The sequence below is a fragment of the Suricata suricatta genome, chromosome 12, assembly GCF_006229205.1.
Source record: "Suricata suricatta isolate VVHF042 chromosome 12, meerkat_22Aug2017_6uvM2_HiC, whole genome shotgun sequence".
NCBI lineage: Eukaryota > Metazoa > Chordata > Mammalia > Carnivora > Herpestidae > Suricata > Suricata suricatta.
Genome location: NC_043711.1, coordinates 46,904,311 through 46,931,570, shown reverse-complemented (window position 1 = coordinate 46,931,570; position 27,260 = coordinate 46,904,311). Strand labels below are relative to the sequence as shown.

The following is a 27,260-nucleotide window of genomic DNA, read 5'->3' as shown; positions in this document are numbered from 1 at the left end:
ATAACTGCATAGGTAAGCTCAGCAAAAGCAATTCGAAAACATACAAAAATCACACAACGTAAAATTAAAGAAACACGTCTAACCCTGGAACGCTATGTCTCTTGTGCCATTCAGCCTTGCACTCAGAATATGGATTTGCATATCAGTGCTACGTCCAACTCAGGTGACCACAACACCTCCACAGGAGACACAAGCAGGAACACAATCAAAATCCCGTCAGATTATTCACCTGATGAGACTATCAGGAAAAGAATATTACAAGATAGTTTCTAATATTGAGGGTTTGTATCCATACATAAAAACACCAACTGAAATAGATCTTCAGAATGAAATTTCCTAAAACGATTAAAGTAAAATGTGAAACCTCACAGTTTATACAAGACAAGAAACATTTGGCTGCAAATGGTTTTATAATTTTGCTAATTAAAAATTATCCCATTTTCACTTTGGATTCATCATGTAACAGAAACAGGAATAACCTTACCATGCCAGAAACACAAGCAAATGATTAAAGTTCTTCTCTCAAAAAAATCTTTAAAAGTTGGCAAAACATTTCATTAGGCTACAAATCAAAATCCGTCTGTCCCTGACATCTCTTTAATGTCTTCCAGATTCCCCATCTACTTTTTTAATCACTCACTGAACTGAATCACTCAGAAATTAAAATATGTTAAAATACCAGTCATCTTGGACCTCTAGAAAAGTCTTCTGGTATCATCCAACCTCCGGCCCCCCTACATGAGCAATGGACCTGTAATATTACCAGTGATTTATGTAGAGTATTTAATAAATTGCACAAGGAGGGGAAAAAAATATTCCCAGAATCATGCCTTCATCAATAAATCTGCTACATGAGAAGAATGTAAATAAATACGCAAAAGGGGCCACCATGAACTCTCTTCTAAAGTTTGCCAAGTGGAAATGGGTATAATATGATTAAAAATAAAATCTTTGAGCTTCCAAGGTGTTACCAACAAAATATGCTTTGAAAAAGAAGAATGTGAGTAGCAAGGAGATTGACTGATGAATACGTATTTCTCTGTAAAGCTAATGAAGGCAATGTTTACAGCTCATACTTATTTATTTATGCTTCCCTTCCCTGAGCCCTCCGTGTGCCATGGGAGTCAGTGTGCGTTAATGGCACCGAACACCAGAGAACCTTCCAACTGCGAGTCACAGTCACTGTGTCAGTGGAAACAATGAATCACAGACATGCAACCTGGGGAGAGTTGTGGCAGCACCTTACATGTGTCGCCAACGTGCCGTGTGACATGGCTGTTGCCATGGTGAGGCTCCATGTTCAGGGAATGTGTGAAGTCTCCGAGAAGGCACCCAGCCATCCCCCAAGTTACCCATGCCCATGAATGCCTTCCAAAATCATCCTACTGCTGCTAACACTGCAACTGGCTTCCTCTCTGGGAGTCCTGGTGGGAGCAGGGGGAAGGAAGTCCCCTGGGGAAAGCTCAAAGAAAATGGAAGTACAGCACCCCCAGAGTCTGGGGGGTGGGGGCTCTATAATTAACCAGTTCTTTCAGTGGGATATAAGTGGATGATCCCCCAAAAAGGGAGATCATTCCTTTTATTTTTTTTAATGTTATTCTTTTTTCAGGGTCATTTTTTTCTTTTATAGTTTATTGTCAAGTTTGTTTCCATATAACACCCAGTGCTCATCCCCACAAGTGCCCTCCTCCATGCCCATCACCTCCCTTCCCCTCTCCCCCACCCCCATCAGCCCTCAGTTTGTTCTGTGTTTAAGTGTCTCTTATGGTTTGCCTCCCTCCCTCTCCTTAACTATGTTTTCCCCTTCCTCTCCCCCATGGTCCTCTGTTAAGTTTCTCCTGTTCCAAGTATGAGTGAAAACACATGGTATCTGTCCTTCTCTGCCTGACTTACTTCACTTAGCATGACACCCTCGGGCTCCATCCACATTGCTAACAAATGGCCAGATTTCGTTCTTTCGCATTGCCATGTAGTACTCCATTGTGTAGATAAACCACACCTTCCTGATCCATTCATTAGGGCATGGACATTTAGGCTCTTTCCAGGATTTGGCTGCTGCTGAAAGTGCTGCTATGAACATTGGGGTACATGTGCCCCTGTGCATCAGCAAGGCTGTAAGGGGAGACAATTCTGATGTGACGTGTATCACTAGTGTGCATTAAAACAAGGGTTAAAGCTAGAGAGGCCAAACACTACACAATTTCTTGACTAGAACGGAAAATTACATGGATTAGGATATATGGGCGAATCGCTCCACGCACTCACTCTTGGGCTTATCTTACCAGAGCCTCCAATTCTGCCCCAGTGCTGCTTTCATCATCTGAAAATATGAATGAAGATTGTAATGGGCTCACAGCCCCAAGGACTCAATAATCTAGAGGACCAAGGAGCCTATCTGGTGCACGGGTGTGACTGCAGGGACAGGCGGCCTAGTTGTTACGTGACTTCTGTACACCTACCAGGCTTGGGACAAAAAGAAGCCTATTTCAGCACACTGGGTTCAGGGGACAATCTAGAATTCTGCAGCAACAGTTTCTTTACGTGCCACCTTCCTGAATTTGGAACTTAAAAAGTGTAGAAAGGAAATCCAAACGTTCCCCTTGCAATTGATAAAGACAGTTTTGTCAAAGAAGATGCACCTTCAAGTGAATTATATAATGCAGACACACAGAAAAAACTATGCCTGGGTAGCTATTGGCACTATGAGAAACAACCAAGATGGTCACAGGACACCTAAAACCAAACAGGAGAGGTACACCTGAAGGGGCAAAAATGATCTTGAGCCTGGAGCGGCATCAAGAAGGACCCCTGACCAATCTCAAAATAACTGATGGGTTGTCATGCAGAAGAGATGGGTTTGGGGGCACCTAGGCGGCTCAGTCAGATGAGCATCCGACATCAGCTCAGGTCACAATCTCAGAGTTTGGGAGTTCAAGCCTCACACTGGGCTCGCTGCTTTGAGGAAGACCCTGCTTCAGATCTTCTGTTCCCCTCACTCTCTGTCCCTCTTCTGCTCGCACTCTCACACTCAAAAATAAATATTAAAAAACAATTTAATATCTAGGAGTCTTTGAATGTATATGATGTCTAATACTAGGACACATAGGTACACATACAAAGATACATAAAATATGTATCCTGGGACATTGCAGAGAGATAAGGGCAGATTTGCTATAATAATCCAACAGCACTTTTTTTTAAATTTAGGGCATAGTTTATGACTAACAATTATCAATCTCATTTGCTGAAACTTTACTATGTGCCAACTCTTTTGTAATGCAAATTTTGCAGTGTAGTTCAAGTTCACTGCTATTCTTGTTCACATTTTAAAGGTGAGGAAACTGAGGTACAGGACAGTGTAACTTACCCAAGATTCTACCGTGAGTAGGCAGCAGAGCCAGGATCCACACCTCAGTTGTCTGGCCAACATCCTGTGTTCTTAATCACCACATTTGACAGTTTATTACACATTAAAGGTTCTATGTCTTGGTCCGGATCATGGGATATGTTTATTTTTCATTTAATACAAAAACAAACAAATAAACGAACCTTCGCAAGGCTTTCAACACAGTTCTATCTTTGCTGTATTCTCGCTCCACTTTGTACATTTTCCCTTATAATGGACATTTCTGTAAAAACATGTTTGCTTCTTATGGGTTCATCTTTTCTAGATGTTTTTTCCCCAGCTGCATTAACAATACCTTGGTCCATAAATGATGGCATGCTGAAAATCAGAAACTCCTTTCACGTCACATCCCAGCCAATTTTATCATGGTATGTGGTAATGAAATATCCCTCTAGATTATTCTCCTGTGCCTTTCCTGAAAAACTTCCTTTTCATTTCTCTTTCCCATCATACATCTTTTTTCTTACTCAATGCTGTGTTATAACCTGGCCTCCATTTTATTAAAATGCTCCGTTTTCCGACTTCACTCTTGCCCACATTCACCCCTGTCCCAACATCCCTCACACACCTGTTTACAAGATAAAAGATTAAAATCTTTAACCAAAAATGGAGCGAGTACCCTAATTTAAGACATCTCCTTTCCAGGATACTCGCACTCTTTTTTTTTTGGTTTGTTTGCTTGGTTGGTTTCATTTTTATCATTCTTGTCCTCTAGAGATTTCTTTAAAGAAAATCAAAGGACACACATTCTATGTCTCCTGGTCTCCACTTCCCTCGTTAAATCATTCAATATCACCTTCTCAGAGTTTTGTCATCCCCAAGAACCACTTGCACAATAATATTCCTATTTTTCCATAAATGTCTCAATTTTATCAAATGTTGCATTGAAGGAGGATTTGCGGACATACCACACCTGATGCGCGAGTGGGAGCTTTGCTACGTACTGAATGTATTGTACATATTAAAAGTCAGACCTAACTCGTAGATTTTCAAAAATGTTCATCTGTGTCTCCTAGAAAACTCCTCTCCAATTCTGCTGGAGATCGACAACACGCTTCAGAAAATGCTAGTCCTGAGAACACAGATTTCCCATCACTTTCAAAGTCTACTTCTCTTCTTTGACTTGTCTTCTCTTTCACTTCATCTTTTACCCTTGGCCTCCCTGTAACTTCCAGTGTGTATGTCTCTTTTATATAAAGGAAGGGGTAGGGAGACCCCTCCTCACCTCTCACCCTCAATCAATCAATAACCCGACCACATAGAACAGCTTCTCTCCAGATAAGATAGATACAAACATGAAGACATTATTATCTCATCAGAAACTGAAGAGCTGAAGCACCAGAGAATAAGAACAAAGAAGTGAATCCATGGCATGGCCCCGTGTTGCACCTTATTTGGACTAGGGCTCAGCAAACCACAGGCCCTGGGGCCAAACTGAACCTGCCGCCTATGAGCTAAGAATCGTCTCGACATTCTTGCAAGGTTGAGAAAAAATTAATACTTCCAGTTCGTGTCAAGTGGAAATTCTACAAAACTCAAATGGCACGGTCTGTCAATAAATTTTATTGGAAACACAGCCATGCCCATCCGTTCACGGGTCGTCTGTGGCTGCTTTCACAGTACAGTAGTGGTAACAGACTGTGATACGCAAAGCCTACAATATTTACTACCGCAGTCAGAAAACGTTTGCTGATCCCTGATAAGGACCAAGATGTTATACGAGCCTTTTGCCTTTGCACATGTACACGAGTCAAAGTCCCCCATCCCCCACCAAAACAGCAGGAGTAAAAAGAAAAACATAAAGGAATCTCCAAGTACTCAGTTCCCGGATCAGACGAAAGGTTTCTGTCTGACCCTGCAGCACTGGCCGGAGGCACGGACAGGCACCGTGCAGCACCATGTGGCCCGCCGCCTAATTTCTCAAGCAGTTCTGACGGCTATTAACCATCTGAACATTAAACCATCCTGACGCCTTTTTAAAGCTGCAACATTATTAACAATTAAAAAGCTGCCACCACACATACACAATAACTTTCTTGTAGTTTAATATGCATATCCATAGTCTGATTATACCAGCGTGGGGAGATTGACAGGAAATGCTGAGTGTAATGGCTCCAAAGGAGACACTACATTGATCAGTAAATAATACACGTTTTTCAAAACCGTCTAACTGCATATTTACACTTGTCAACTCTCCTACACTTTGGTGACAGACTTCTTTCTCAAACATCTATGTAAGAAATTGTAATAGTGATTTCTAGAATGTTTTTAAATAATTACCAAAAAAAAAAAAACACTCCACATCTAGGATGTTTAAGGTTGAAATTATACCCACCACACAGTGCCCCCCGGGAGCATTAATTACTACATCCTTAATATTCCCAGTTACATCAGTGCATTTGCAAAAGCCTCAAAAAGGTTAAAATATGGGTGGTAAGTAGCCTATTTCTAGTGCTTACAAGGTGTCAAGCACTGTATTAAGGACTTCACAGACAACAGGGTAGATGCTGTCACTGCCCCCATTTGACAGGTAAGGAAACTGAGGTTTGAAGAGGATACATGACCTGGCCACAGCCATACAGCTGGGGAGGCCTGGGTCTATGACCTAGGGCTGTCTGCTGTAACTTCTGAGACTGTGCTCCTCTTAACCCGTGCAAGGCTGTGGAAAACTGTGTCAAACACATTTCCCCGCACAGTTCTTAGAGACCACACTTTGAAAAACATGGCTCCAAGGACTCAGAGGTAGAGGAGAATAAAGTCCAAGGGGCCCTGAGTTCAGGGTCCATCTACTCCCCTCCAAACACTAACCGCGGGAGAATGAGACAGAAAACCTGAAACAGGTGGCTCATAGCCCCTGGCATGTCACACGTGCTCACTTATGACAGCTACTGAACTACTGTCATTTTTTACAGGTTAGTCAGGGAATGCTTGTACATCAGGAAAAGTCATTTTATCTGTATTGTCCAGAAAATTACTGCAACTCTTGGCTGATTAGGTTAGCATCTCCTTGCCCCAAGACTCCCTATCAATTAAATTATACCAGCAGCTGAGAGCTGGCCAAGGTGGGGTGGAACAGAGCGGGCAGAGATCTGGTTGTACCCAGTGACAGACCAGGTAATGAGCTAGACAAACCTCTCACCCCCGTGCACATACAACCTTTTTTTTTTTTAATTATACAAGTGGTCAAAAACATAAGGAAGTAGAGGAAATAGCTGAATGAGCCTCATATATCCATCCCCTGGGTTCCAGAATATCAAGATTCTGCTCCATTTTCTCTCCCCTAAATATATGTGAAGGAAATCACAAATGGCACGCCATCTCACCTTGATGCAATCCAGGGTGCAACTCTTAAAAATATGGAGAGAAGAATCCTTTCAACAATAACTGAATGCACGTGTTGCGAAACAACTACTCACAGAGCATCCCTGGCACTAGCCCGCTAACTCTCGAGCCTGAACATCCATCCTGGAAGGGCAGACATGCCTGCAGGCCAGCGACAAGACCTAAATAACCAGACAAAGCCACAGCACTTGACCTTTCGAATGCCTGGCTCTGGCCGTGGGCACAAAATTCCAGCAGTCAGGTTTCTCCCTTCCCGCACCAATTGTCAGGACCAAGTGGACCACTGGTCCCATGTAGTCTGTTCATACTGTATTAAGGAAAAAAACCCTCATTTCCTCAAATGTTAGGGACCCCATGAGCTGCCACTACCAGGAACATCTTTACTTAGGAGAGAACCCAAGAAGGCGCCCAACACCAAGCAAACCTGCATGAGTCTGGGAGATTTTAGACTGAGGAAAAGGCCACTAGGTAAGGAATATTTCTGAAGAAAAAAATTCTTTTGGAAGAAGCTATTTCCTTTTATATCCCTGGTTCTATAAAAATCCTGTTTGTATATTAAGCTGCAGCTTTAAATGAGTTGGATTCCAATTTCTTCCATAAAGACAACTATAAGCCACAAAATCTTCCCTGCCTAAATCAAATAAAAGGGCCTTAAAGAACCACAGAATCTATCAGAGATGAGGAGGTAGCAGGCCCTCACGGTGAAGACACAGGCCATGAAACTGGCAAACTTAAAGTAAACCTCACTTATAAAACTTGCTACATGATCCTGAGCAGATGACCCAGGCAGGCACTGAGTTTCTGCTTTCTCAACAAGAAAACCGAAATAGTAATATCCAGAACACAGAACACAGAGAGAACTAAGTAACTCATGTGACATCCAAACCACTCTAGGAACAATTAGTGCTCCATGAATGACTGCTATAATTCTTTGTTATGGAAGTTAATAAATCTCATGGAACACAAAGAGGGATGAAAAAGATTTCACCTCATGACCTATTCTGATCAGGTGGTTGGAGGTGCATGGAACAGAGTGAACAGAAAATCCAAGCACTGTCATCAGAACAGACCAGGATGGGTCCCACTGGTGCTGTCATCCTTGACTAAGGCCAACCATACCCACCCTATCAATGTGCGCCAAGAGGTGAACAATTCACAGGTTCATCTACAATCACTTTCCAGAGCTCTGCTTACCAGGACCAAGACCATGCAGCTAATCAAACAATACGCTGAAATGAAATTAAAATGTACATTAACTAAATGGTGCTTAAATGCACTAATTGCTCATTTTTCTTTAAGAAGGAATTAAAACGATGGCAATTCTCAACAGGGTACCTCTGCAGCCTGCGAACAGACTAGGTGGGAAATTCCTTCTTTTGGTCTCTGTGCATTACCTGAACCAACTCAACAGAAAACAGATTATTTTTCAAAAACAACACGCGGTGTAATTTAAGTTCCTAGAATTTTACATCACGGAAGCTATCATCTGAAATATAATAGTTGAATGCCTTCCTCCCTGGTACAGCCTGCTTCAGTGTATTGATAAAAAGCAAGATTAATATGCAAAAGGAAACTGCAAGGAACTTGACCTGCACCGGTCAGCGCCTGGTACATGTGCGTCCTCCGCCCTTTGAGAAAGACACTGCACTTGGAGAGTGAGAGTCTGGGTTTCATTCTTACCCCACCACTTCCTTCTAGGTTTGAGCCTCAGTTGATGCACAGGTAACAAGAGGGTGAGAATGGTCTCTTTTTTATCTTTTCCAAAGCTAAAGAATTTTTTTAAAAAACCTTCAAAACTATAATGTTTCACATACATAACAACAAAACCAGATGAAGGGGAAAAAAAACGACTACTTCTCATCATACAATTATGGCAGACACGTGCCAAAAACCCAACTGTTACACAACCAGATAACTGCTAAAACTGTGGTGTGTGAGATTCTCTCATTAAAATAACAAGCATGTAATGTTTAACTGCTGGATGTCAGATATTAGAGGAAGTACTGGGGATTCAAAGAAAAACCATAAAGACTGGTCAGAAGCCACTTGATTGACACTGTTTTGCTCATACTAATGTCAATGGTGAATGGGTAAGCTTGCCGATCAGAATTCAAGTGGAAAAATTCTGAGGTCACATCAGCACTTAGCAGAAGGGAGAATGCGATCAATTAGCGATGTCTGTCAAGGACAGAGGAATGGGCAGGAGTAGGGGAAATGTAAGATCCGAAGTGGGCCAAGAATGTTTGCCACCCTTGATTCAGGTGAGGGGTGTGATGCTTTTGTGTACATGTCATGTGACCAATGGCCTGCCCAATCCATTAAAAGTTTACTCTACAGTGAATTGGTATGTCCAGAAAAATGTGTGTATAATCCCATAAGGGGCTTAGAGAGAAATGGAAAATATCTGCAATATAAATGCAGATTACCTTTATTACAAAATTGGATCATATTCTCATTCCTAGACTAATTTCCTATATCATAAAACCTATATTCAATTTTATAAATAGCATACACCAAGAATCATAAATTCAGTTAATGCAGAAATTTAACAGATTTTTTTTAAATACAAGTGAGAAAAGGCTGTTTTCAAGTAAGGATCTGAAAGGACAGAAAGGACCCTTTCTTTGAAGATATGTTTTTCCCTCTGACTCTGCCTCCTTAGGGACATAACCAGAGAGGAAATAAATTTCACAGCTAATATATATGAAGTAACATGTTTAACATTATCCAATGAATTTATATCTACCTACACCATATAAATTTATCTCACATAAACTGTCACCTCCAACAGAATTCATTAAAACAATGTTACAGCTTCTGAATTAAATGCAACCTTCTAATTGGAATTTAATCTTACAATAGTAGTGGATTTTCTGTTTTAACTGACAAATGGAATAATTCACTAGTTTGTCTCACAGTCTGTCTGAAGGAGTGGAGAGTACATTTGACACAGGTGTTGGCTGGCCATCGCTGTGAGGTACAAAGAGAGGGGGAGTAATGGGGACTGGAGGCTCCTTCATCACCCCCCGAACTCCTCGCACTGCTTCTGGGCAGGAAAAGGATGGACACTCTTGCTCTCACCATCCTGAATGACTACGTTACACATATATTCCATTACCGCCACGTAAATGTCATGTTAATTTCTGATCTTCATCAAGACAGACAATGGTTTCCACCTTGGCCTCTGGCCAATTAGCTGTGTGGAAAATATTCAGCCAATTACATTACCTCTATTAGGTTAGGGACTGGAGAGAAAGGCCAAATAAACACCTCGAAAAGACTTCGGAGATAAAATGTAAGCTGACACTGTCTCCGCATGCTAGAGCCCAAGTTATACAATCTGATAGGCAGCTGCCAGAACTCATAACAGCTTATTAAATCTAGCCACTCTTTATGTCGTGAGTGAAGATCTGTATTTTTACCAATATTATGTTCATTGTGTTATGAAAGAGACCAAAATACTTAAGATCATTCGCTCTAGCTTATAAGACATATTATGTAGTTTATTAAATTGTTAAAATTACTTTTCAAACTCAAAATTTCAGGGCCTGGAAGTTTAAGCACAACAAAGTGGCCTTGCCCACTGACAGGCTCCAGCACAATGCAGCTCAGAGGGGGAGCCCATCAGTTAGCTTTCCTGTCCCAAAACACCTGCTACCTGCCCCCACCTCTTCCTGGAAGCTGCACCACCACCACCACCGCACCCCAAAACCGATAAAAAAAAAATACACATTCTCAAGTATACAAAAAGCATGCTTTGTATACAAAAGCAAGGAACTCCCAGCCCAAATGTAGCCCATTCTCAAGTCTTAAGTGAGAGGAATTATTTCCCATGCTTTTCCTTCATCCAAGTAGGTGAAAAGCTAGGAATTTCATTATGAGAGAGATCAAATAAGTAACTGTAGGTAAGTCAGGAAAAACAATCGGTGACAAAACAATGTCACGTGGTGCTACATTCTTGCACCAGATCCGCCAGCAAAAGATGCTTTACTGCGAGGGAGCAGCCAATGCCAAGGCACAGACTGAATAACAAGCCAGCAATTCACCATCTCTACTCAACTCTTCTCAGGAAAACTCTATGCAAATCCAGACTGTTATTATCACACTTATTAATAACACTGTGGCTAACTGCCTATTAGATATGCAGCAGACTTAGCCGCTCTTCACTCTTGGAGTCTCGTGACATGCATCGGATAGGTATCCATATCAACTTCAGCTTCATGCCACGGGAACAGGGGCCAATGCTGATTCCCTACTGGTGAATGATGACATTAAAGAACTGCATCAGTAAGACAGACCTCAGGCACTCAGCCCTTCCTTTTCTCTGTCTTGCACCTAAGGTAATTTAACATCCAGGCATGGTTATCACTCAGCATGAGTACACTGCCCACTCTGTTACCTTAAAAATTTGCCAGAATCATCCACATCTCTTCTCAGATGGTTTCACTGCCTTGCATGTGAATGTAGCAATGTGCTGTTCTGGCTGCCTGTGCCTGTGACCCTGTCCTACCATGAGGGCACTTACCATGAAACACTGTACTCAGAACTGGAGTTTATTTCCAGCCTAAAGACTCCAAATTATCTGCAATAACAATTAACTGGTGCTTCTTTTGGCTACTTGGTAAACTGTAATGTCCTAAAAGCCACAGGACGGTGAATACATTTTTGAGAATGAAAGGACGATCAGATGCAGAGTGCACGGAAAGTCAGGTTATTGCATCACGGAGGAAGAGAATCAGTCTTTTGAGCAAACCCTGGAGGTGTGCTTTGACTAAGAAGAGAAGGACAGAAGACGGAACTTACACTCCAGCTCATCAGATTTCAGGGACTTCTACTTTCTACTAAGAATATAGTGGAAGGCAGTTCATCACAATCAGATAAATACAAAACACTTCCTTAATATAAAAAACTGGTATTGAATGAGGCTATTTTATCAATTCTCCAGAGAGATCATTTTCATTAGAGTTCTTCAGAATGACTCTTCAAATAGCAGGCCTCACCCAATGAAATTAATGGATAAAATGAACCCTGTCTTCAATAAACCCATTCATGTGGTTTTGTTTAATTTCATACATCAATTTTACGATAGTGAGATAGAGTCAGCCTTTCTCAATACTGACGACAGAGATGACAGGTAATTACAAACTTGAGTTTCTTACTGTTTCAATATCTTCAGAATTCCAACCACTTCTATGAATTCTCATGTGTATATGAGACAGACCCAGGCTTTGGTCTCAACTCTCCTGATCTGTGAAGACACATTTTTCATAATGCATGCTATCTGCTCACTAGTCTACAGACCATCCCCAAAAGTCTATCATGGGTATGCAGCAGTGGAAGGCCATGAAAGGAACTTCCTAGTGAGAAATCCAAGGACGTCCCCAAGACCACCCAGGAAGATGATAGAGGATCTTTATTAGCTCTAACTTCCCTGACTCCATCAACCATTTCTTCCCACTGTGGACATCCTTGCCTTATGTATTACCACTTACAGTTTGCCTTATTTCTTGCCAATGAAAGAAGGAATCATGTCAGGAACATAAAAGATGGTTTCTCCTCTATCTGAAACTCCAGCAGAATGGAATAACAACCTAGCCCAGGTGGAAGTGAATTTTGGAGCTCACAGGCTCTGTGAGGATCTCCTGGTCAATAATAATTGCACTAGTTACTTCACTAGGACTCTTTTTTTTTTAAGTTTTTTATTTATAGAGACAGCAACAATATGAGCAGGGGAGGGTCAGACAGAGAGGGAGATATAGAATCTGAAGCAGGCTCCAGGCTTTGAGCTAGCTGTCAGGACAGAGCCCAATGCGGGGCTCAAACCCATAAATGGTGAGATCATGACCTGAGCCAAAGCCAGACAATTAACCAACTGAGCCACCCAGGGCCCCCTTTTTTTTCAGTCTATGAAATAGGAAGGAGGTCAAATTGATCTCTAACTATAAATTCTTCTAATATCTGTCTCAAATGACTAAATGCATAAAAATGTCCTAAGAAGACACTTATCAGAGAAATTTTACTTAATTGGCTGGATGTCTCAACCTCTATACCAGAAGTAAATCAGAAAAAAAATCACTGAGGACAAAAAGAAGTAGGCTCCAGTTCTGACCACGCCCAGGGACCTGGACATCTCAATCAGACTCTAAGGGCTTCCGCTATTCCACCTATAAGATGAGGGCATTTGGGGGCACCTAGGTGGCTCAGTCGGTTGAGTGTCCGACTTCAGCTCAGGTCATGATCTCACAATGAGTTCAAGCCCCACACTGGGCTCTGTTCAGACAGCTTGGACCCTGGAGCCCGCTTCTGATTCTGTGTCTCCCTTTCTCTCTGCCCCTATCCTACTTGTACTCATTCTTGTTCTCTCTCTCTCTCTCTTCCTCTCTTTCTCTCTCCCTCTCTTTCTCTCTCAAAAATAAACATTAAAAAAATTTTTAATGAAGGCATTTAAATTGACCTCTTCTAAGGCCTTGGTAGCACTGACAAATAGGATATTCTAACCTAATTGCTTTATTTTAAATGTAAAAATTGGGGGCACCTGGGTCGTGCAGTCAGTTAAGCGTCTAACTCTTCATTCAGATTCAGGTCCTGATTTCATGTTTGTGGAATTAAGCCCACTTCCTGCTACACACTGAGCATGGGGCCTGCTTGGGATTCCCTTTCTCTTTGTTCCTCCCCCTCTCAAAACTAAATAAATAAACATAATTAAGTAAATAAATATAGAAAATCACAACAGAGATTAGCCTGTCCGTGTCAGGTAACTATTAGCTCTCTCCATTTATCTAATATAATGGTCTTTCTCCTTCACCACACTTCCCTCCCTTAAAAAGAACCTGTTTCAAATACAATCACACTAAGAGAAACAAGATGGAGTTGATGCCAATGGTTCTTATCACTAAATCACTGAGTACAAAACCCGAAAGGAGAAGGTGCAGGAGAAAGGTGATCGATCTCATCCTATGACAAAGCTGTCAGGCAATGATGTCACAGTTTTTATCCACAACACCTGGCCTCAACCAATTATCTTCTCTGATAAAGGTAAGTCACAATTAGTTGTTTCTTCATTGCTCTACAAAGAGCCTTTGGTGGTTGAGGAACATGGTAGAGGCCATCAAATATGGAAAAAACATGTAAGAGGAAAAATCATCACGACGCTTCTGACCTCCCCTAAAAACTACAGTTAGTATCTTGTGAGGTAAACAAGGATTGAAAAAAATGCTGATAACTCTTTCTGAATATCTTTGAGAGTCCAAAGTAGTTTTCTTAAGAGCTCTCATCATGTGGAAAGCTTGGGATGAGACCTTCCTAACAAACAAATCAGACTTAAATTCCCTCTAAAACCCAAGATGAGGTCATTATGCTTTTATTCCACGGTGGCCCTTTTTTTTGCTGAGTTGTTATGGGACCAAAAAAGTAATTATTCTCTCAATTATACATAAGGTTCATAGCGTAGATAGCCCACCCTCCACAGTCTGAACAGGAAAGAAAAAAAAAACACGCACATTTTTGTGTCCTGTTATGCCTTTTATGAATCCTCAGATCACTGCAGGGGTTACTCAACAGGGTGACAGCAGAAAAAAAGGCCGGTGTTGCTCCCTTCTTTCAAAATGAGAACCTCTCACCCGAGGTATGCGATTGTTGTGATGCACTTGGGACTTCTGTCAATTTCCTGCACTGTGTGTGACCCCTGCGGCCACTTCTTTGTCTTGTGAATTTTCACACAAATAATGCTAAGAGTTCACTTACCCTTTCGGCCAGCAGGCATCACATCCACCCGTTCATGGTCGACAGCAAATCAGAGAAGGGATGGAAGCCCTCACCATTGCCCAAAGGTTTCGTCTGGAAACGGGAATTGTCAGCAAAAGGTCCTGGGACACTGCAATACAAAAATATTTTTTACACATAACTAAGATGTAGCTTCTAAAACCACCACTTCCTTAAACTTAAAAACAGCAAGGCAGACATAGAATCTAGAGGGAGGGGAAAACACCGTTAAAATGAGGGTATATCATTATATCAAATGTGATGTTGTAAAATATGAACCGGAAATCGTGTTTTAAAAGATACGTTTACCAATCACCTCAACACATACACTGAAATGTTGTTGTTTATTACAGATTCTGTGCAAAATATTTTACATATTGTAGCATTACAAAAATATCATGTCCCAGTATAGAGTACTTAGTTAACAGTAAGGTGTTGTAACACAAATATTACATGGATAAGTGTACCATTTCCTATTAAGTAATTATCTTTCCTAGAGGATGAAAAAACGTGAGAATTTAAAGAATAGTATTTTAAAATTTTTTAATGTTTGTTTATTTTTGAGAGAGACAGAGCACGAGCAGGAGAGAAACAGAGAGAGAGGGAGACACAGAATCTGAAGCTGGCTCCAGGCTCCGAGGTGTCAGCACAGAACCTGATGCAGGGCTCAAACCCACGAACCGTAAGACCATGACCTGAGCTAAAGTAGGATGTTCAACCGGCTGAGTCGCCCAGGCGCCCCCCATTTTTTTTTTCATGTTTAATAATAATGGACATTTCTCCTCCAAAATAATTTTTAAATGTTCAGGAGTTACTGAAGGAGCAAAACTCAAGGTGGTGTTTCCAATAAGAGAGAACATTCTATGTAACATGCAGGCCTCCAAGTGGAGAAGCCTGCATTGTGGAGCTGATACTGTCATTTGCTGTGTGGCCCCAAGAAAGCTGTTTACTATCTCAGGGTTCCGTCTTTTTCATGTGCAAGAGTGGGGCAGTAATTGTTGTTTTTCGAGTAGCTAAGCTACTGCTAGGTTTCTTGGTTATTTTTTTTTAAAGTGTATTTATTCTAAATAAGCAAAACTAGCAGCTTCTCCTTTAAGATTCCCGAATAAAAAGAGTCTTATCACGTACCACTGTTGCGTCAATCTGCCATCAACACTGAAGATGTGCGACAGGCAGAGGATTTTGCGCACACACATAAGAATTCTCACCCTGGCACTAGTGCCACGCCCTGGCGAGCTGCCACCCTTGGTGGCTGACAGCATCCCCTGGGTGCCCATGGAAGGCTTCCATTTCTCTCCAGAGTGTACAGCTCAACTACTAGGGAGATCTGCCCAAATGTATTAGACATGAGTGTTTCTCGAACTTTGGTGCGTATCAGCAGAACGCAGAGTAGCAAAGCCAAAAGAGAGGGGCTGAGGTTGTTTGCCATCTTTGGGATAAAAGCCAAACACCCTTCTGTGGCCTACAGGGCCCTGCAAATGGGTCACTTCTACTTCTTTGACACCTCCAGCCACCAACCCCAGCTTCAGTGACAACACGAGCGCAGCGGCCTTCCCCCCACCTCAGGCGAGCTGCGTTGTTCCATCTCAGGACTGGAGCCCTTGCTTGCTCCCGCTGAATGGAAGGCCATGAGCCTACTCCTTAAACAAATGGCTCTTTCTCATCACTGGGTCTTAGGGACAAAGGCCATGTCCAGAAGGCTGTCCCGCCTACCTACATAGGCTAGACCTCCAGCAACTCCCAGTGATATCACCCCATGCACTTTCTCCAGAGCTTCTGTCATAATCTAGACACTTTCTTCTCATTTATTCACTTGTCTTCCCCACCTGAACATGAGCTCCAACGATAAGGGAACATCTCTGTTTTATTTATCACTCTACTTCAAAACTTCAGAAAAATGCCTGGCTCAGAGCAGGCACTCGATACAGATTTACCAGATCAACGAACGAATTAATAATCGAAAGAAGTCATTCTTCAGTGTCCTACAAAAATATAACTGCTAATTGACTGAAAACTCACTATATGCTGGATATTGTTTTCAGTATTTTACAACAGTTATTTCATCTACTTCTATTCTTACAACAAAGTTCCTGGTGGACAATGTTATAAGCTTAATCTACAGATAAGGAAACTGAGGCAGAGTGGTAGTACCATGCCCAACAACACACCATAGAAGGCACCTGACTCTACAAAGTGTGCGCTCCCAAGAACTCATTATTTTCCAGCCAATACGTTAAGACACACATTTTGAGCACCTGCCTTGTACTAGATGCTCTTCTGACTCAAGCTTGCTGCAAGGTCTTGTAGAGGGTACTTAGCCCTTCTGGCCCTGAGCTTCCTGCCTCACAAAGGAAAGCTAAGGTACCCCACAATGACCAGGCCGTCAAGGCAAGTGAGCCAAACAGGCCAGGTGTGTGCGGTATGGGGAGCTACGCAGAAGGCGGCAAACTGCGAGACGAGTGGTTTTTCAGTAAAAGAGGGCAGCGGGTGCACGCCAAAGCCAGTTACCGCCACACGGAAACATAAGCCCTGGGCTTCAAAAGCTTTCACTTGTACTAACAGAGGCAATAATCCAGATTCCTATTTTGTGAAATTTCCTGATTTTTCAAAGACAGTAGCTAATTTTTTAACAGCGAGAGAGAGAAGAAAGAGAGAAGAGAAAGCAAGAAAGAGAAATTAAGAAAATGAAAGAAAGAAAAAGGAGAAAGAAAATGAAAGACAAAAAGAAAAAGAGACAGAAAGAAAACAAAAGAGAAAGAAGAAAGAAAAAGACAGCAAGGAAGAAAGAAGAGAGAAAGCAAGAAAGAAAACAAAAGAGAAAGAAGAGAAAGAAAAAGAAGGAAGGAAGGAAGAGAAAGAAAGAAAAAGAGGTAAGCAGGAAGGAGAGAATGAAGGAACCTGCAACCCCTATACCAAATGACTGCTGAGGTCACACCATGTCAGGTGATTCTAGAGAAATTCATAAGCAGAGAGAAGCTCTACAAGTGAGCACAAAACAACATAGTAGGCACCCAGGTGGATGAAGGATTTCTAGAGGAATTATCTTGAACAAGTTTTAGAAACAACAGGAAGGTGGGGGGAAACGCTTTCCACAAAACCAGCATATTGTATTCAGAGGCTTGGAGGTGGGTGGGAGGAGACAAGACACCCCTCAAAAATAGCATGGCGGCAGCCGAGGGGGAGGGGCCGAGGGCTGACAGAAGACTTCCTTAGCTCTCCTCATTGTTCGTCCTCAGAAAAGCTGCAGGTGCCAACTAAGACCCAGGTGGGTCAGTGCTCGAAGGGTCTGATCATTAGTGTTGTCTCGCTTGATTTCCTATACCATTAAAGTTACCAGGGGCGCCTGGGTGGCTCAGTCGGTTAAGTGTCCCACTTCAGCTCAGGTCATGATTTCACCGTTCGTGGGTTTGAGCCCTGTGTCAGGCTCTGGGCTGACAGTTCAGAGCCTGGAGCCTGCTTCAGATTCTGTGTCTCCCCCTCTCTGTTCCTCCCCTGCTCATACTCTCTCTCATTTTCACTCTCAAAAATAAATAAAAACCTTAAAATTTTTTAAAAATAATAACAAATAAAGTTACCAGGCATATATGAGAAGGAAAACCATTTACTACGACTGTTTGTGGAATTATTTTGTTTGTTTGTATATGTTTTAGGAGTCCAACAGATCCAGAACTCAATTTCATCTCCACCAAGCTCTGTAACTCTAACCAAAACACTATATAAATAAGACGTACTATAGCGTCTTCAAGTGTTTGCAATATGTACACCATCAAATACATACGATATACACACACATACACTGTCATTCCTGCATACATATACATATGTATCTTTATGTTCTATTAAATGCGAGCTCTATAACCCTAACCTAAATATTATGCAAACAATATATTCTGTACCTTTTACATATATTTACAGTATAGCTACTATAAAGTACATACTATATAGGTATATACCTAGTAGAATACATTCATCAACATACACATAAATGAGAGAAGCTCTGGAACTCTAACCAAAACTCTGAACTCTAGAAATCAAAAAGTACAGCCACTGAAATTAAAAAAAAATTAAAAAAAAAAACTACAACAGAAGAGAAGACGGATATCCAAATAAATTACCCAGAAAATCGCCCAGAGGCAAAAGCTGTCTACCTACAATCAAATACCCAGAAAAAAATTTTCTTTCAAATATAAGGATAAAATAAGGATCTTTTGAGACAAAGAGAAGTTCACCATCTCTCCATAAGGACATTCAGAAAGATGTGTATCATTTAGGCCAAAAGAAAATGATTTTACCTAGAAAGAGGGAGCCAAAAAATGATCTGTGAGTGAATAAAAAGGAAATTCACTGGGGCGCCTGGGTGGCTCAGTCCATCATTAAGTGCTGGACTCTTGATTTTGGCGCAGTTCATCATCTCATGGATTCGTGAGTTTGAGCCCCACAAGGGGAGCCTACTTGGGATTTTCCTCTCTCCCTCTCTTTCTGCCCCATCCCTGCTCGCTCTCACTCTCTCGCGCTCGCTCGCTCTCTCTCTCTCTCTCTCACACACACACACACACAGTCTCTCTCTCTCTAAATAAATAAATAAACTTAAAAAAAGTAAGTGCATCAAAATGATGTGCATGTCTCAAAAACAAAAAGAGAAAATGTCTTAAATAAAAATAAAGTCAAAAGTCTGGCAACACATCACAGGCCCCCTTCCCTAGCTCGCTTATTTACACTGGAGCAGTATCGATCGCCAAGGCCTTGCTCTGCTAACCTGAGTGTGCAACCGGGGCACCAGCTGGAAATGCATACTCCAAACCCCCCTCCTCTACACCAGAGGTTCCGGTCCCAGGAATCTGCATTTCAACCAGACTCCCCAGCTAATCCCCATGAAAACGGGTCCCTGTCTCCACTCTGAGGGGCGCTGCAACCCTCTCCACCCCTGTAAGGCCTGGAATTCAGCCAGCAGGGGGCTCGCCCCCATCCCCTCAGGCCCAACAGGACTTTGTTGTCTTCTTCCTAGTCACTAGGGTCCCAGAGAGCAGGTTGGCCCTGGGGGGTTGAAAAGCAGCCCCCGTCTGAACCCTTCCAATCAGGAGCTGCAATAAATTAAAAGCCCATTAATTTATTTTAGAGAAAAGCCTAGAAGTGCTGAAACATTAATTGTGCCATATTCAATCTGTTTTCCTAGAGATTCGAAAAAGCAGAGTTTCATCTTGGGGGTGATCATGTTTAAAAATGCATCTGTTCTTGCAGGGGCCACGACCCAGACTTTCCAGGGCCCATGGCCCGTCCACAGTCTGACCACAGAGAAAGAAGCCCTGGATGCCATGGGGTCTTGCCTTGATTTTTTTTTTTTAAAGGAACCAAAGCCTAGGGCCTGTGGTTGCAAAACAGCTCCAGGAAAACAGGTAGAGGCAGCCACAAAACAACCGTGATGTTTACTTGTTTTGTTCTCCCCTGTTTATTTTTCCCTGAAGCAATCCTTGCTCAGTACAAAAGTCTGCGGGGAGCTGGAGAGAGCAGCTGTGGTTCCCTGAGGCCAAGACCTAGCAATCAAGTTGTTTACCAAACACTGCCAGGCACCGGGAACACAACAACCGCACAGGCTGTATTTGCATCTGTTTTTCAAAAACAACCTCCAAAAGTCTAGGGGTTGGCCTGGTACTTCCTTGTATGGCTGAGGGCAACTTGGAAATTAAAGGCACGGAACTGCACTAGTATTAAGCACCCGAGGCCTAAAGGCAATGCATTATTCCCTTTCTTTGGCCTCCTAAGAAACATCCTAAAAATGGAGGCCTGAAAGTCTGTCGTGGGTTAAGAGAGACAACACAGTTCCCCTCCCTTGCATTTCCAAGCAAGCTGAGAGGGGCCTTCTTAGCAAATTTACATCACTTGCTGACCATCTAACACTTGAACACATCCAGCAGTGTTCTCGATCTTGAACAAGCACTGGAATCCCCAAGAGGGCTAGTAAAACACAGACTCCTGGGCCCCTCCACCAGAGGAGTCTAGTTCAGTAGGTCCAGGGTAGGGCCTGAGAATTTCTAGAAAGCCCCAAAGTGATGCTGCTGCTACTGGTGTAGGCACCACACCTCCAGTACCACTCCTCTCAAAAGTTAGATACATCCTAGCCCTCCTGGACGCCTGGGAACTCACTTGCCCGCCTGACCTCTCCCATGGGTTATCCAAGCAGTGTCAAGCTCAAGGGAGTTCAAAGAACAGCACACAATATGTGGTTTTCCATGTGCCGCTCCAGATTCTTTCCCCATCATCCCCTGCCTCACTCTGTGGCCTGGAAAACGGCACCACTAGGTACCTATGTCCTCTGGCTTTCAGCGGGATAAAAACAAAGGACACAAACAATGGAAGTCTCACCTTAGGAGGACGGAGAAGATGGGACATCCACTGCCCAGGCCTCCTTCCCTCCAGGGTAATCCAGATTGACAAAGTCCCTCTATGAAAGGTCACACCTCCCCTCAGGCACCCCCTCCAACAAGATACAGTCTCCATGTTCCAGTAACCACTACCTGCCCTTCCCTTGTCCTTCCCCAGGTCCACAGAGAGGAAAAAGCCATGTTTTTCCCATGGGGCCCTGACACAAAACTCAAATTCAACATGCTATCCATTGGCCCTCCTTTGGCTCTGGAATGCTAAATCTGGAATTTTACGTAGCCACATAATATAAGTATGCATGTATGTATGCACATAGACACATGTAAATACAAAAATGCATGTACATAGGAGTATACACATACACCAACAACATACGTACGAGTGTACACACCCATAAATGTATATAGAGACGTTTTTAATGCAGCTGCATCAGATTGGTCAAAAGACCTGGGAGCCCCAAGGCCACAGCCATCTCCTGTGGTTTCCATGGATGCTCCTTCAGGTCCCATGTGCTACAGGAAGAGTGGGCCCACTTTGTCTCATTGGTTACACAACCTGAAGAGAAGGAGAGCATTTGTGAGAGCTTCAATCCTTCTCTAATTTATTAAGTTCGTTTCTTTTGTTGCGAATGGCACCAAAATAGAAAGAGAACAGAAGTGGGTGGAGCAGGTTCTATCATCAACTCCCGTGAATAACTTTCTGACAATGCTGAACCCAGTTCAAAAAGCACACCGACTGCAAAAAAAAAAAAAAAAAAGTGTGTTGTCAGCTCACAAATAAAATGCCAATCTGCCTCAATTAATAAGGCTTAGAAAAGAAGAACAAATAATACTTCTGCTTTTAAAATAATAATCACCTCAAATGTACCCTAAATAAGCTTCTGTCGAAAGAGCTAAGTTCTAAAGTTCTAGTAAAAATGGTCAACCAAATTTAACCAAATGAGTCAACCACACGAATGCTCTTGGCCTCAGAGAGCCCACCTGACTTCACTTCAGTTAAATTCTCTGGAGCTAGCCGTGTTCTCTTGCTTAACTTTCACCCACAAGATTTCTTTCAACTCATCAGAGGACTTTTGGATATCAATGCTCAAAAACAAGCTTTTAAGGAAACCCATTAGATTAATTAGAACGCATGGGGAATATGGTTTCCACGTAATTACTTTTCTAGTTCACTGAGGCCTAACCAGAAACCCTTTGTGCTTGTTTGTTTATTGATCGTCCTTTGCTCAAGATCTTAACATTCCATTTAAAACCTGGAGGCTTGTCTTCCTTGTCCCTGTCTCCCCAATAAGTAGCCTAACATATGTCTGAACGCTGCCATGGAAAATGAGTAACTAACGTGGAAACCTCTCTTCGAGAATAAAACGCACGATTATCCTGCTGCCTTCTGACCATCCCAGAGTCCCATTTCTGTATTCAAGAAACTTTCTCTGGCTCCAATGCTCACTTCTTCCCACCAACCCCCAATACCAACATCATGAAAAATCTAAAAACTTAACTTTTCCCTTCAAGAAGAAGGAAGCCACTCAGTCAACATACCTTGACCTCCAGCAACCAATTCCCTTTCATAGACTCAAGTTATTGCTCTGCTAACAGCCCACCTTGCCTATCATCTACCTCCAAGGGAAAACCATCATCTCTCTCCACTAGGATTCCTTCATCCTTCTGAACTCTTCTTTTCTGACCCTAAGAGAGGGAACCAGTTCCCAGCCCAGCCATATGGCTTTCACTTCTAAATATCAAGGGGTACTCTTCTATACCTTTTCAGATATTTTAGTATCTGGTTCACAATTTCTGTCTAGATCCTTCCGGTGTGTCCATTTCTATCAACCTCAAGGGCCATGAAGATGGTCCTTCCCATAGCCTGGCCAATGCTTACATAAGACCTGGTATAAATAAGGCACTCAAAAAAAAAATCTGTTGACTGAGCGCATATATGCCTGGTTATCTGAACTTCCTTACCTTAAAAGGTTCCAAGCTCTCTTAGAAACAGTACAGCATAGAAGCTGAAAGCATGGGCTATGGAAAGACTGCCTAAGTCCCCTCTAAGCTATGTCACTGACTAGCTACAACTCTGGGAAAATCAGGGTAATATTTGCCCATATTCAGTAAGGGACCATTAAATGCTAATGAACCACACGACCACTTCCTCTATACTTGAGGGCATGGCCAAAACTAGGATCTCCTCATCCGTTAGAAGTGCTCTGCCTCTAAGACCCTGGAATCTGAAATCGACTCATGACCTCGCACTGAGCCATCTCTCACTAGGTCATTTCTCCTGTACTCGCTCCTGGACTGTCCTGAAGCAAGCTGCCACCACCTCATCCAGTATCCTGTCTCTGAAGTCCCTCTGTTACATCATCTACAGCTCACCCTCGTGGTACTCAGTACCCCAAAATCCCCTGCATCACTCAGGCTGCTCTTGTCTTTTCTACCAACTGCTTATTCAAGCTAGTTGGTTCCTTCACCAAAATCTGCTGGGTGAGGCGGGACTGAGTGCGATTCATGTTTTACATGCTCAGTGCCTATCCTAGAGTGCCTGGGAAAGAAGGTCATTACATGTGGCATTAATCTGAGGCCCTTTCAGGGAGCTAGGAAGACTCCCCCTAAGCCTACCTGGCACCCCCTCAGTGACAAGTCTCTACTTAAGAATCATGAGAACTCCAGGCTCAATTTCACAAATACCTTCCCCACCTGGTTCAGGCCGATGGCTCAAAATACTAACATGCCATTCCCACTGGCAAATTAGGCTAAGCTTAGTAAGCAGAGCTTGAATACGGTGGGAATCCCACTGGTAGGGCAAATGGTGTCTCTGTCCCTGAGGCCCAGGGGAGCCTCAGTAGCTCTCTGGAAGAACAGTCAAGTGAACAGAGAGCTAGATGCCATCTGGGCTCTTTATAAGGCTTTTGTGGTAAACATGTTTACTTTCTTTTCATTGGCTGGGCTTATCATGATCAACTATTCTGTTTTGAGTCTTGCTCTATAAATATGTTTACTTTGAGGGGAGAGCTCTTTTGATAGCCAGAACACTTGTTTTTCACACTTTTAAATTTCAAAACATATTTTTGACAATCCAGAGTCAACAACTCAAGGTGATAAACAAATTATATTATTTCACTTTCACTAGAAACACCATCCCTATGCATCTCTTCAAACGCTTGAGAGGCCTTGTTTGCGTGGACGCCCCGCCACGGATGGGAACAAAGATGACATACATGGGGATGACGTTACTAACAGTGGAAAACTACAATGGCAGGTGCCATCAAAGGGGGAAGTGGAGAGCCCAAGCCTCAGTTTCCCAGAGTAACCTTCCATGGAAAGCTACCCGTGAGGACGCCAGAGCTCCTCTTGTTAACAGGACTATATTTCCTGTGAAAAGTTAAAGAATCAGTATACAACACTGGTATGGGGGGGAGGGGGCATAAAACAACTTTTCAAAGAGTGAAGAAACTGACTGGGTGGCAGTACCAACTGCAGCTCTTCCGAGACTTGTTCTCTGGGATGACTTTTGCCGGCTTCACAATTAAGAAAAAGACACCAGCTGAAACTGTAGAAAGGAAAAGCCCTCCATTATCACCAAAGGGTTAAGGGATGGGGGAAGGAGAACATATTTTTTGAGAAAACCAATGGTCTTGAAGAGGGGTTTTCAAGTGCTGTTTACAAGAGTCGCTCTGCGGGGTGAAACATGAAGTTTCACTGCAGTTGGGCCAAATCTCTCTTCTAGAGAATTCTCTGTCGCCATATTCCAACTAGAAACAAAAGCCATCTTACCACAGGCCTTTGAGGTTAATTACAAATTACTTAAAAGAATAAAAACATGGGGCCAAATTCTTTGCTAAACCAAATAATATCCTCACATCCCCTCAAATCATCTTTTAAATTCATGCCCAAGTTGAAGAAGTTAAAAAGCAATGACCAAACAGTCAAGATTGTGGTAGTGTAACAAGACAAACATCCTCATTTACGAAGCATGATTATTTCATCATGTATGGTACTGCAGGGAGCAGACGACGTTCCACCGCTGAGTGACCCCGTCGAGCACCTCCCCATCCAAGATGGATGGCACACACAGAGCAAAGGCACCAGAGAACACGCACACTAAACAGACTTCTCTTCCAAGGTTCCAATGTGCTGCCAGGGGGCCAGAGGGCATTTTGAGGCAGTCACCGTCCCGGGCATTCAGAGGGTCTCTCCAACCCAGGTAGGGGTATCAAACTAAACAGCTTACGAGGTAGTTTCAGTAGAAGGGCAACAGCCCAGGAGGGTGGCTAGTACATGATCAATGGGTAGAAAGAAAAAGTAAAACTTGTCCCAGCTTTGCCACCAACCGTTTGAGACCATTTGCAAGTCACTGAGTTTCCAGAGCCTGGGTTTCCCTTCCTATAAACTAATGGCAGTGAATCTCACCTTTCTGAACAATACCATGTCACAATTTTATGCCTCGGCCTCAAATCACAAACACATCAGGCGAGAACGGACAATTCTGGGCTTCAACATCCAATCCATACAATACTTGGGAGTGCTTTCGAACAACCCACAAAGGAATCAGGTTCCCACAACTTAGGAGCAGAAATGAAGTTCTGAGTTAATGTGACGTTGGCCAGTGACTCGTCATCAAGCATAGTTCGGCTTTTAGTTGTCTGGGCAGACGGCTGACTCAGCAGGGATACGGTTACCCAGCCAGCCACGTCCATCTGACCCACCGCCTCAAAGTCATTTGTCTTCAATCCTAAAAACCAAAAAACTTCAATGACTAATGAAATGACTGAAGAACTTCCAGACAATTCTCACAGAGTTTCAAAAAATTTAAAAAAAAAAAAAAATAACCTAACAGCCCACAACTAATCACAACAGTAAGTAGATAAAAAGAAAACAACATCCGACGGCCACATTTCCTTTCGAGAAAGCAGGGCGCATTCTAGGGGGCAGGAGGACGTGGCTTGGAAAGCCTCGGGAGCCCAGAGCACTGATGATTAGGATCAAATCATCAAGCAAAAGTGTCAAAGAGTCAAAGTGGTGAAATGTCTGTTGTAAACGCAAGACAAGAAGGAACATGCTGGCCTTTCACCCTGGTGGCTTGACAGAGTGGGAGGCCTTTGGATATTCTCCTGAGGACATCCAGTTCTAGCACCAGCCACTCTGAGAGCACCCAGTGCTCTGCATTGAGGATTTCTGCCCAGTCTCTTAATTAGCCTTACGACAGCGGCACAAGTAAGTACTACCATCTTACAGGACTCTGAGGCTCAGAGAAGTCGAATCCTTTCCCAAGGCCACAGTTAGTACGTGACAGAGGCACGGGTTTCTCAAAGCCAAGTCTCCTCCCTTAATGGTTCCAAATACTAGAGTACCGCTCTTTCCACAGCTCAAATGGGAAACATGAGAACATCTAGAACAGCTCCCAAGATAAAGCCCAAAGGGGAATCCAGGGGTTAGACCCCTCCTGGGAGTACCACACCAAATCCCTCGGCTTCCTGTTTGCAGTCCGGCAAATTCTAGGATGGGGGAAAGCAAAGAGTCAAGAGAGCCCCGGTATCACGGCCTCAGAGCTGTGTGGCACACCCCCACTGCGAATGGAGATGGGGAGGAAAGGGGTTTAGGGCAGGCGGGTGAGGCATCCATCTGGTCCTCCCACGGCCTGTGCAGAAGGGACGCTTTCTAGTGCTGCTCTTGTCTCCTCTCTGGTCTCTCATTTCCTTCTGACTCTCATACTGGGACCCCAAGCCCACCTTCCTTCCCTGACCCTTCCCTTGCTGAGAGGGCACCTGTCTCAAAGATACGGGATGAGACTCCTCAAGTGAAATTCAGTCAAACTCTGATTAACTGTGGTACCCACGTCTGGAGGTTGGGAATAGGGATATCCAAGCACAGCTGCCTTCTCAGCAGGAGAAGTTAAATAACAGGACGTGATTTAAATGAGAGTCGTGTCACGGGGAGTACACGATTAACTGCTAGCCGAATTCTACAGGCAATAATTGCTGCAAAATTCAAAAGCAAGGAGAGATCACTTCCAACCAATCTATCTCTGGTTGCAAACTCCCCATGGAGTTCTAGGTCTTGGTCTATGTTGGCCCAGAGCACCTGAATTTGGCTGGCTGAGGTCCAATTCTGGCTGTGGCAATAATGGAGTAAGTTACTCAAGCTCTCTGGGCCTCAGTTTCCTCAGCAGCAAACTGGGGGTAAATGACAGTTCCTACGCCATGGAGTGGTTTGAGGATTAAGTGGAATAATGCACATGAGCCTTAAAAACCAGGTAAGTTTTACTCTTGGTAGATCTCCCACCCCAGTCTCCAGGGCCCTACGTATACCATCTGAATGCTCACACTCCCCACGCTGGCTTCTCCCCCCCATTCCCCTGGGCCGGCCACAAGTTCCCT

The 27,260-nt window shown here is 43.1% G+C and overlaps 1 long non-coding RNA gene across 1 annotated transcript in view; it reads right to left on the bottom strand.

Annotated features, from left to right (window-relative positions):
* Positions 1 to 14,540: 14,540 nt before the first annotated feature.
* The window catches only part of LOC115275124, an 87,592-nt gene continuing 74,872 nt past the window's right edge, over positions 14,541 to 27,260 (bottom strand). Inside the window, exon 3 of the long non-coding RNA XR_003901399.1 lies at positions 14,541 to 14,621. This is a non-coding gene — a long non-coding RNA (uncharacterized LOC115275124). The remainder of the gene's footprint in view (positions 14,622 to 27,260) is intronic.